This window comes from Anabrus simplex, chromosome 7 (genome assembly GCF_040414725.1).
Source record: "Anabrus simplex isolate iqAnaSimp1 chromosome 7, ASM4041472v1, whole genome shotgun sequence".
NCBI classification, from domain to species: Eukaryota; Metazoa; Arthropoda; class Insecta; order Orthoptera; family Tettigoniidae; genus Anabrus; species Anabrus simplex.
In genome coordinates this window covers 276,740,397-276,753,072 of record NC_090271.1, presented here as the reverse complement: position 1 = coordinate 276,753,072, position 12,676 = coordinate 276,740,397, and positions in this window count along the sequence as shown.

Below are 12,676 nucleotides of genomic sequence, written 5' to 3'. Positions count from 1 at the left end.
GCAACTGGTTTCCACCTGAGTACACGTACATACAGGGTTAATTACCGCATGTACCTTACATAGCACATTACATTTTAGCAATATTACATTACATTTCATAGATACACTTCAACTTATTACATTTTGACAAATACAATTCTCTTTACCCTTCATACAATTAATGTTCATAATACATTTCACATTACAATTAACATATTTTTTCACAGTAAACCATATTGCATTAATACATTTCAATTCATATATTCCACAGTACATGTAGTACTTAATATAACACAGTTTAGATTTAACATCTAATACATATCAATTTATATGTTTCACAGTACATATAACATTTCATTTTTTTTATTTTTTTTTTATTTCACAGTATTGATATAACTCATTTACATATTACATTTCACATTTTTCACTTCACATTTTACAGTGATTAATACATATCAATTTATATATGTCACAGTACATATAACACTTCATTTTTTTCATTTTACAGTACTTAATATCACTCATTTACATTTCACATTTTTTCATTTCACATTTCACAGTAATTAACACATATCAATTTATATGCTTCACAGTACATACAACTTTACCTTCCAGCCTTCCCTGGTCGGTTTTTACTTCCGTACCAAACTCTTGGAATGGCCGGCTTCGAGATTGCAATAGCAACTCGGTTCCCCTGACTATACTTCTTGAGTAAGTCTTACAAACTTGTGCAGTCACTGCTGACACATTATCCGTACCAAACTCATAGGAATGGACGCTTGGACCGTGCCTCTCTCGACACGTCCGAACTGTGCCTCCTTAGGCCAGTCTCACAAATTTTTGTGCAGTCATTACTGACACATTACCCGAACCAAACTCATAGGAATGGACGCTTGGGTCTTGCCACCCTCGACAAGCCCGAACTGTGCCTCCTTAGGCCAGTCTCACAAATTTTTGTTCAGTTATTACTGATACATTACCCGAACCAAACTCATAGGAATGGACGCTTGGGTCTTGCCTCGCTCGACAAGCCCGAACTGTACCTGTTAGGCCAGTCTCATGAAATTTTACCTTAACATAAGGTTGCCTGTTCGACTCTGCCCCTTGGCAAGTCTTTTTTCTTACTTTAATAATTTTAAAGTTACATTTGTTACATTACAGCCTTAACACTGTCTTACTAGTGATTCATTACTTATACAATGGTCATTGAAATTTTTACTTTACTAATGTGGTTACGCTCCCTCTTTATTGCCTCCTTGGCTCTCTGATGAGAGACCTTTCATTAAGCTCTATACTGGAAGTAGTAAGATCTGTCATACTTCTACCCCTGCGCTCATTTACGCGCTTACCTCTTACATACTCCTGTCTATCAAAGTGCACTGTGACGTCCTCGTCTGAACAATGTGAGTTAGGACTATTAATTATAGTTTGGCGGATACATACCTTTCCGCAACACTCATCTCCTAGCTCTGACAGTTTATGAGCAATTCTAAATCTTTTGCAACATCTTTTGCAACAACAGCAGGAACATAATAATAACAAAATAACAACAATTGTTCCTCCACCTATATAAGACAGAAAATTCAACTTATCCAATTTATGATTTTGCTTTAATTCATCCTCCTGTTCAAGTATTAATTTTTCAACTGCCTCTACTTTATGACTTGCTAATTTTAATTCCTCTGCATGGTGAAGTACATTTACCAACGGTGTCTTTCCTTCATCCTGCAATTGACTCAATTTAGTGTTAATTCCTAAATGATCGCAACAGTCATACTGTAACAATAGATCAGGTACAAACCCTTGATCTTTGGTACTATTTGTTTTAATTACATTTGAAGATTGAATTTTTGATTTTGGCCCAAAGGCCGTACATCTATTAAACATTGTTATTATTCCTGTACCTGTTAACTTAGCATCACTTGTGTGCAACTCTTGACATACTACTGTTATTTTTACCTCCTGTGGAGCGATATAAATCCACTTATTTTCTCTTAAGGGAAACCACATTACTTCTTGTACTCTAATTACATTTTTTTGACAATCTTGTGGCATAACCTGTGCCCCTGTCAACAATTTTACTACACATTCCTCATGTGAATGAGCTAGTTTGATAGCAAACTCTTGTTTGCATACCTTAAGTTTATCATTCAACCTCTTACAATTATTAATTTGATTTTCAGTTAACATTACATAATTTTGCCTGTTCTGGTCCAAAAGAATAAATTCATTTTCACTATTAATAAAAACAAAGTTTTCTATCTCACCATTCACTCTTGTTGGGAATGGTATAACCTTAATAAGATCATATTTTACCTTATCTACCAAAGGTACCTTTACAATGTAACCAAGTATTTCCTTAGTAATGAACACTTCAATCTCTGCTATTCTAGTTATTAAATAGCCATAAGCCAGTCTCAACTCAACAGGTAATGTCATTCCTGGTGGGAAATTATTCTGTGCCTTTGAAAACGACTTTATTATATCACTAGGACTTATAATCTGAGGTTGTAAGACTCCCTTTTGAGCCAACATTATTCCATTTAACAGAATCTCATAATGATCTTTTAATTGCGCTAAGAATCCTTGCGTGTCAATTAAATGCCTATTGACCGCGATTTCAATCTCCGTTCTCCTAAATGCGCTTTCTATTTGCTCAGTCTCATCCTTCAGATATCCCCGTATTGTTGCTATATTATCGCTTAATTCTTTTTCGTTCTTAGCGACGTCATACAATGAGCTATTCATTGATTGTAACGTACTTTTTACTACAATCATCTGTTCTTTCGCGACTTTTAACATCGACAAATTCTCTGATTCAAGATCCTTAATGTGACTTTGATAATAGGCTGCATCCTGCGAATCTAAGGTTCCGAATAAAATTTTAGCAATACTTCCTACAAAATTAAGAACTCCTCGCTTCATTCTATTTTGATCTGAATTTTCCTTCTCCTCAGTCTTAGTTGTTTGTCTTATTAATTCACGCAAATTTTGAGTTTTATTTAATTGCATAATTAAAAGCTTTACCTCATTCTCACACGTATATGTTAAATTTACTTCCAGTTCTGAACACAATCTCATGGTTCTCTGAATGTATTTCTTACCAACATTATACGCATCATTTAACGCTTCTAAATTTACATAAGTTACTACCTTCCATTCAGTGTTATAGAGTTGAACTTCACCTAGCTTGTCAAAATAAACCCCTGGGGTGGACTCATATGGTTGGAGCTGGAAATCAATTGCCTTTCCTCCTTTCGTAAATATCGCCGTCACTGCGATCGCCGCTGCTATCAGCGCCATTGACCTGCAAGTAACAGATTTGTGTTACCTTGCGTTGCCTATAATTTATTACTGGTTGTTCACAATGTATTTACATACAATTTTCCTTCTCATTTAAATATATAACTTTAATCGGTTACTGTGTACTGTAACGCACTTCCCTCGCTTATTCATATTCAAAACGCAGTTCACTCCTGAAACTTCCTGTACTGTGTACGGGCCAACAAAGTTTGGACTTAATTTCTTGCTACGACCTCGCCTTACTGAATCATTTCTTAAAAGAACTTGGTCTCCTATCTTAAACGTTACCTCGTTTATTCTTGTATCATACTGGACTTTATTTTTCAACTTGGTTTCTATTAGAGTTTTACGTGCTACCTCGTGACTTTCTCTAAGCCTTCGAGCTAATTCCTCCACATAGCTTTCGTGTTCATTATAATTCTTCTCGTTTGGTTTTCTCTGCAATGTCCCTGGTATATTCGCCTTTCTTCCAAATACTAATTCAAATGGTGTGAAATTAGTTGACGTACTTTTCGTTGTATTGTATACAAAAGTTGCCATTGAAATGAACTTATCCCAATCGTCTTGGGTTCCACATACATAGTGTCTCAAAAATTCAGCTAATACTGCATGAGACCTCTCTAAACTTCCGTTTGACTGTGGCCTAAATGCGGCAGTATGAATCTTCCTAATATTTAATAATCTACATAATTTCTTCATTACTTCGCTCAAAAAGTTGCTACCTTGGTCAGTTAATATTACACTTGGTATTCCAAATGTTCGTACTACATTGTCCATCAATGCCCTTGCAATTGTCTCTGCTTCTTGATTTTTCATTGGCACTGCTACTAAGTACTTCGATAACTGATCTTGACACGTTAAAATAAATTTGTTTCCGTCGAGTATAAGTGGAAGTGGTCCAACCACATCTAACGCTATTTTCTCAAACACAATCCGCGGTGTGTCTGTGATTACCATACTCGCCTTCGTATCTGGCTTCGTAAACTTATTAGTTTGACATGAATGACATGATCGAATGTATTGCTCTACATCTCTCTTCATTCCTGGCCACTCAATATAATCTTTTAACCTAGCATACGTGCGTGTAATGCCTTGGTGTCCTCCAACTAAAGATGCATGAAATTCTTTCATAATCTCTTTCTTTTCATCCTCTGTTAATTTCTCTGTGAATTTCTCATCTGTTTCCATTTCTGAAACTTCTTCTTGTTGAACCTCATCTAATTTGTGTATTCTGCTCAGTGCGTCTGCATTTGTATTTAACTTTCCTTGTTTATAAACAACATCGAAATCGTATTCTGCTAACTTCAATCTAAATTTTAGCAATCTTGAGGTTGGATCTTGCACATTAAATACCCATTTAAGTGGTTTATGATCCGTCACTACAGTGAACTTTCGTCCTAAGACATACGGTCTAAAATACTTTACTGCAAATACAATTCCTAACATTTCCTTTTCTGTTGTTGAATAATTTCTTTCTGCCTTATTCAATACTCTAGATATGTATGCTACTGGCAAATCGCTTCCTACCTTCCCTTGCGACAATACTGCGCCTAACGCTTCATTGCTTGCATCGGTTGTTACAATAAACGGCTTCTCGAAATCTGGATATTGTAAAATCGGATACGTTATCAACTTATTCTTTAAAGTCTGAAATGCTTCCTCTTGTTTAGTTTCCCATTTATAGTCTACTTCTTTCTTTAAAAGTTTATACAGTGGTTTAGCAATTTTGCTATAATCTGTTATAAAACGTCTGTAATATCCCGATAATCCCAAAAATCCCTTAAGTTGTTTCGTGGTCGTGGGTTGAGAAAATCTCTCTTAACTTCCCCAAAACGTCGATCATTTTATTATTATTATTATTATTATTATTATTATTATTATTATTATTATTATTATTATTATTATACTGAATCTACAAAACAATTATATAATTTAATTTCATTTAATAAACATTTAATTCACTTTACTTCCGCTAATACATTTGTCATTAATCTCATGAACGTCACTGACATACGTTTATATTCAAAATTCCGATCTAATGCTGAAAATACTGTGTTTCTTGTAATATAATTAGCATAAACACTTAGTTCCCCTTTACTCCGCTAATTAATCTCATGAACGTCATTTGCATAAATTTATATCAAATGCTTATTTAATACCGAAAATGTGATCTTTTCAATATCTTTTTCTCTGCTTCAACTTGATAATAGCTATTGGCTAAATCAATTGTCGAGAAATAATTCGCTTTCCCTATTGAGTTACTTAACTCCGTAGTACCTGGTATAGGGTACATGCTACCGATCGTAATCTCGTTTAATTTTCTATCTAAATAAAATCTATCATTAAATTCTGGACATAATTCAAATATCCTTTCTCTATCACTCTTTAGCATATGATCTGCCCTAATTAGTTCGATTACTCTTCGAGTTCTCGATTGTGAACATTTCTGTGCGTCACTTTTTTCTACTTTCATTACGTGCGCAATTTCGTCTTTTCCTATGTCATACATAGTTTCCGTTCTCGGACGTACTTTTATTACTTTAGCTTCTCTAATTTCTATTTGATGTTTACCACCATTTACTTCTATGAATTCCTCCGTGAAATTAATTACAGAATCTTTCAATAAATCTCTACCTATCAATCCGTCTTGTGACAGCTGAAATTCATCATCTACTACATGCAATTTGCATTGAGATGTTCCCAAAGTTACCTTCGCGGTTCCACACGTGAATAGTGTTCCTTTGCTAACTCCTAGCAATTTTAATCTATCACTTGTATCTATCTTTATTTCCTTCGGTACGCATTGTTTCTTTATTACACTTATTTCTGAGCCTGTATCGATTAAAAATCGAAAAGGTCCGTGTACATCATTTATAGATAGTAAAACTGTCCCTTCATTGTTATTACACTTATTGTGTACTTGGCCTATGTGAACACTTTTAGGACCTATAACCGGCCTTGCGTCATGATCCTGTTCTAGTTTTCCGCCTGCTTGTTCTCGTAACCTTTACCCTTGTAATTAGTGAATTGCTGCGGTTTACTACTTTTACAATTTTTCTCTACATGCCCTGTTCTCTTACAACGTTTACAAACTATTACTCTGCACTCTCGTGAATAGTGCCCTTCCTTATTACAATTGTAACATGTTATTGCCTTAACTTCTTTTGGTCGCATTTTAAGAAAACATGAGGATGCCGAATGTCCTTTCTTATTGCAATTACTACAATATTTATCTCTCCTAACTGATTCACCGTGCTTTTCTTTACTTGAGAGTACGGCCGACTCTTCTTGGGCCGCTACCTCAACTGCTAAACCGAAATCATCCGTAATGTTCCTACTACGGACAATCGTTTGAATGCTTTTATCAATTAATCCTTGTACAAAACATGATATCCCTAACTCTCCTATTAATTTCGCTCTATGAACTTTTGCCTCCGGTTCGACTCTCGCCGTGGCAACTTCTTTAAGTTCGCTTACCATTGCATCCATTCTCGAACCCCAAGCTATTACAGATTCATCTTTATTTTGCTGTGCTTTAAACATTTTACATGCGTAATGATCAATAGTCCTTCGCTCTCCATAATTTTCAAACAAAGCTGCCTTCGCTTTTGGCCAGCTCGTAACATCCTGTCTTACTAATAACTTGCTTCTAGCTTCACCCGTTATTCTGGTAAGAACATATTTAAAAAACAGCGGATGTTCATCTGGTTGAACAAATTCTATTGCTGAATCTACATTTGCACAGAACTCTTTCAACCTACTCCGATTTCTCCCGTCAAAAGGATCTCCGATTAACTTGAACGCTTGATTGATATTAATATAATTGTTATCTGAATTATCACTGGCACTTCCCACTTCAGAATTAGACATACTGATTTTGAGTTTGGCTTACCTTACAATATTTGTTCTTCTACTGCGTGCTGATGGTGAGCTGACGACGTGCAGGTACGCCGGGTCGATTGCGTCTTCCTTCCTTGGACTCCTATGAATCCCTCTGCTACTCCGTGGGCCAGCCCTTGCGCCTTCTTGGTTCTGCTCTCTGTCTGCTTACGGACTTCTTCTTCCTCCTGCCGACCGCCCCTCAGTCTACTAGGATAGACAGCCGCTGGACTTCTTCTTTCTCCTTCGGACCGCCCCTCAGTCTACTAGGATAGACAGCCTCCGGACTTCTTCTTCTTTCTTCCGACCGCCCCTCAGTCTACTAGGATAGACAGCCGCTTAGGAAACCACCAACGCCTGGTTAGGAGTTAAACAACCCTGGATGGACGTCGAACTCAGGACCAACCCCACATCTGACACCAGTTTTTCTTCTCCTGTCGTATCCCGGCCAACAGGTGAGACGCCGAGCGGTGAGTGGAATCACCTGATGGCTAACAACAGTACTAAAAACGAAAGGGATATAAGATGGTAATTTATAGGCGTTAGGTAAGTTGGTTGTTAAGAGTTGAAACTCATATGATTTCCTATATATGTGCGTATATTGACAGATGATGTACAAAGAATATACACGTACAATTGAAGTCGGTCACGTATTGTGACGTACTGGAACTAGCCTTCCTCAGAACGGCTACTCCAAGTAAATGCAAGTGGACTCTAAAGCATTAGAGTACCACTGAAATGCTAAGCGATGTTAAAAACAGAGTATCGTGAAATCTCACAGAGATTCCTCAAGCTTTAAGTTGCCAACTACGATAAAACCCAGAAGAACTCGGGCTTAAGTCGAGAATCAAAGTATGAATGGTGAATACCAAGTGTTAGCACCACCGTTCAACCTGATCTACTAAGAAATATTCTAAGTAGCGAGACCGCTTGGAGAATTGATCGCAACCCTCTAACGTGAGCGGAAGGCAAGGCTCCCAAAGCGAAGACTAATGCAATAAGACGCTTGTTCCTTCAATTACATACGTATTTAAAGGGACTAGCAATATGATATGAGGGTCTCCCCTCCTCTCAGATAAAGCCTTACTGGCTTACCATTGGTGCTACCACCTCCCCCATATATCTCAAATCCCACACTATGCACGTGGCAATATTTATTAACATGAACTTGACTTCTCGCCCTTAAACCTATGCTCATAAAATAACTTCCCCATTTCTAATACTTGTCATCATAAACATGACACTGCGTCCCGTTTCACTTAATTGGGTCGCCCATTATTTTTAAGTATCGTATCCTTCAAACTACCCCCATTTTCTTGCCATCTCCAGACGACAGGACGTGACTTTTTAGATTTGTCCGTATCGACTTCCTCGTGAGACCTCTTGACCTCACACAACTCTGTTTTTAACTGTCATTCTATATCACCCCCAACACATGGCTGCTTCGACAGCAAGGCCAATGGATTGAGTTAACAAAATAATCACTATGTATTACTTATGTGCTGCTACTTGATGAAGGTTCGTGTCCCTGGACATGACAGATATTTTACCTAATTTTTAGAGGTATTTGGCTTGGTTTACTTCCCTCCTTGTTTTAGTTGGATTTTTATAGTGTTTTGACAGTGTACTGTGGAGCTTATCAGTGTTTTACAGACTTACAGGAAGGATTTGTATTTAAATTTGTGAGTACCGTATGCATGTTTACGTTCAATCATTGCTGCCATGGCCATGCATAATACACTGACTGACAGAGCAAATGCAACACCAAGAAGGAGTGGTCAGAACTTTTTCCCAATTGCAGGGTAGACTGTCGTCACTGAGGTATGCTCATGATGTGAAATGCGCCGCTGTGCTGCGCACGTAGCGAACGATAAATGGGACACGGCGTTGGCGAATGGCTCACTTCGAACCGTGATTTCTCAGCCGACAGTCATTGTAGAACGTGTTGTCGTGTGCCACAGGACACGTGTATAGCTAAGAATGCCAGGCCGCCGTCAACGGAGGCATTTCCAGCAGACAGACGACTTTACGAGGGGTATGGTGATCGGGCTGAGAAGGGCAGGTTGGTCGCTTCGTCAAATCGCAGCCGATACCCATAGGGATGTGTCCACGGTGCAGCGCCTGTGGCGAAGATGGTTGGCGCAGGGACATGTGGCACGTGCGAGGGGTCCAGGCACAGCCCTAGTGACGTCAGCACGCGAGGATCGGCGCATCCGCCGCCAAGCGGTGGCAGCCCCGCACGCCACGTCAACGGCCATTCTTCAGCATGTGCAAGACACCCTGGCTGTTCCAATATCGAACCAGAACAATTTCCCGTCGATTGGTTGAAGGAGGCCTGCACTCCCGGCGTCCGCTCAGAAGACTACCATTGACTCCACAGCATAGACGTGCACGCCTGGCATGGTGCCGGGCTAGAGCGACTTGGATGAGGGAATGGCGGAACGTCGTGTTCTCCGATGAGTCACGCTTTTGTTCTGTCAGTGATAGTCACCGCAGACGAGTGTGGCGTCGGCGTGGAGAAAGGTCAAATCCGGCAGTAACTGTGGAGCGCCCTACCGCTAGACAACGCGGCTTCATGATTTTTGGGGCGCTATTGCGTATGATTCCACGTCATCTCTAGTGCGTATTCAAGGCACGTTAAATGCCCACCGCTACGTGCAGCATGTGCTGCGGCCGGTGGCACTCCCGTACCTTCAGGGGCTGCCCAATGCTCTGTTTCAGCAGGATAATGCCCGCCCACACACTGCTCGCATCTCCCAACAGGCTCTACGAGGTGTACAGATGCTTCCGTGGCCAGCGTACTCTCCGGATCTCTCACCAATCGAACACGTGTGGGATCTCATTGGACGCCGTTTGCAAACTCTGCCCCAGCCTCGTACGGACGACCAACTGTGGCAAATGGTTGACAGAGAATGGAGAATCATCCCTCAGGACACCATTACTCACACATCTCACAACTTTTGTAAGAAATTTAATTTGCATAACCAATTTATTAAGGACACTGGGTCAGCAGCTCTGAAAGGATCGTTAGCAATAGTCAAAAATCATCTATACTTTTAGCTACGTCTTTGTCCTATGAGGAATCCCTCATGGATATCAAAATTACTGATACACATTTTAATTACTGTATTATGTAGGCTTTAATATAGTATACTTATCATTTATAGACATACTAGCTGATATACCCGTGCTTCGCTACGGGATTCTCAGAAAGACTGACTTTGTGGTTTTCCTAACTGAAATCAGCATAGGTCATTACAAAAACGTAAGTATGAATGTAGCGATTAAAAGCAATGCTATCATATTTTTTTAAAAATACTCGATCAAATGGAAAGCCGCACGTTTTATCACTTTTAACGAACAGTGCTGCGGTTAGATTGCGGTGCCAATCTAATAGTCCAAAGTTCCAGAGCTGGAATGACCAGGCTGCAGATTGCCATGAACATTAATCTGCCATTATTCAGTTAAATATGCACTCTGTTCATTCCAATCAGTGCCTCAGAGTAGGGATTGAATAGCCCGAATGCTATGATGATCCAGTGTGTTACGTACCAGTAGTATCAGAAAATTTATAAACCAGGGGAATGGCATGCTAAAGAAGAAAGTTCTCTAACTCCCCAGCTACTTCTCATCAATATTCAGGCAGGCTGTTACACTCTGTACGACTGGGCGAGTTGACTGTGTGGTTAGCGGTGCGCAGCTGTGAGCTTGTATCCGAGAGATAGTGGATTCGAACCCCATTGCCGGCAGTGCTGAAGGTGGTATTCTGTGGTTTCCCACTTTCACACCAGTGAAATGCTGGGCCTGTACCTTAATTAAGGCCTAAGGCACTCCTAGCCCTTTCCTATTCCATTGTCGCCATAAAACCCATCTATGTCGGTGAGACGTAAATCAAATAAAAAATACTCTGTACGCAGCAGTAATCCTATCTACCGGAGATGAGGGGCAACAGAAGACACAAAGCACATCACGACAAACAATGGTCAATGTAATGGTATTGTTGATCAATGTTATGAGCTTTCTATATTGTAGGCCTTCACATTTAGTTTTCTTTCAACTCTGTGATTTGTAAAATATTTTATACCGTAAACTGTAGTTTCTTATTCTCCAAATTTACTCACCGATTTTCATTAAATCCTGTTTACCCATTTTCTTGTTACTCGGTGCTGATATGGACTTGGTAACAAAAATCCAAATTCATGAATATCTTTGTGATCATAGCCAGTACGGTAACAATGTATAAGACATGAATAATTGGAAATTTAATACTATATAACCTTAGTTATGTAGCATTCATCGATTACACCTCTAATAAGAAAAATTTGAGAATTACATTTTAGGCCTTCCACTAAACTACCATTTCACTCAGCGTGAATAAAATGATTTACAGCCTAGACTATAGCAACTTATTCCGTGACTTTACGTACCGATTTTCATCAAGATAGGACTACTAATAACAATATTTGAGAATTAAATTTTAGGCCTTCCCCTAAACTACCATTTCTCTCAGCGTGAATACAAGTATTGATAGCCTAGATTGTAGCAACTCATTCCCCAACTTTGCATACCCATTTTCTTTAAAATACGACCACTAATAACATAAATAGTTGAAAATTCAATTTTAGGCCTTCCCCTAAACTACCATTTCACTCAGCGTGAGTAAAATGATTTATAGCCTAGATTGTAGAGGCTCATCCCCTGACATCACATACCGATTTTCATTAAATTCTCTTCAACCGTTTTCTAGTGATGCGTGTACATGCAGACAGACAGACAGACAGACAGACAGACAGACAGACAGACAGACAGACAGACAGACAGACAGACAGACAGAAATTACGGAAAAGCAAAAAGTGCATTTTCTTACTACTATGGACATGACCGATACAGAAATACCATTATTTTCAAATTCTGAGCAATGTACAGACAAAACTCTTATTTTATATATATAGATTATAAACGACCCTCGTAGTTGTAAATCAAATATTCATGAAAGTTTTGTCTTTTTGGAAACCTCCTAATGGGGGAACCAGAAATAAATGCATTTCTCTCCCTCTGTGCACATAATTTAAGTGATCTGATAGAATCTGAGGATGTTATTGTAGAACGAAACATGGCATTCTTTGTATATAATATGTGATTTTTACAGGTATGATTACAGTGATTTAATTTGCATTTGAAATTGTTGTGTGTCTGACAGACTGGAAAGTTTTTATTAGATTTAATTAATTCGGCGCTGAAAATATGGTTTTCTAAACAAATGTTTTAATAAGTGATTCAGTCTTCTAATTCTAGATGGATCTTTGTGGATGAGCACAGAACAGAGGAGTAGATTCTACTGTGCCACTAATAACACCTAATCATTCCCTTAATAACACCCAATCATTTAGGGCTGTGTCCACATTTTTACATAAGAACAGTCTACTCAAACTGATGAACAGTACTCATCTGTGAAAGCCACCAGCCCCACAGCTGAAATACTCAAAGCAGAGCAGAAGCTCCCCATGTGGAGCCA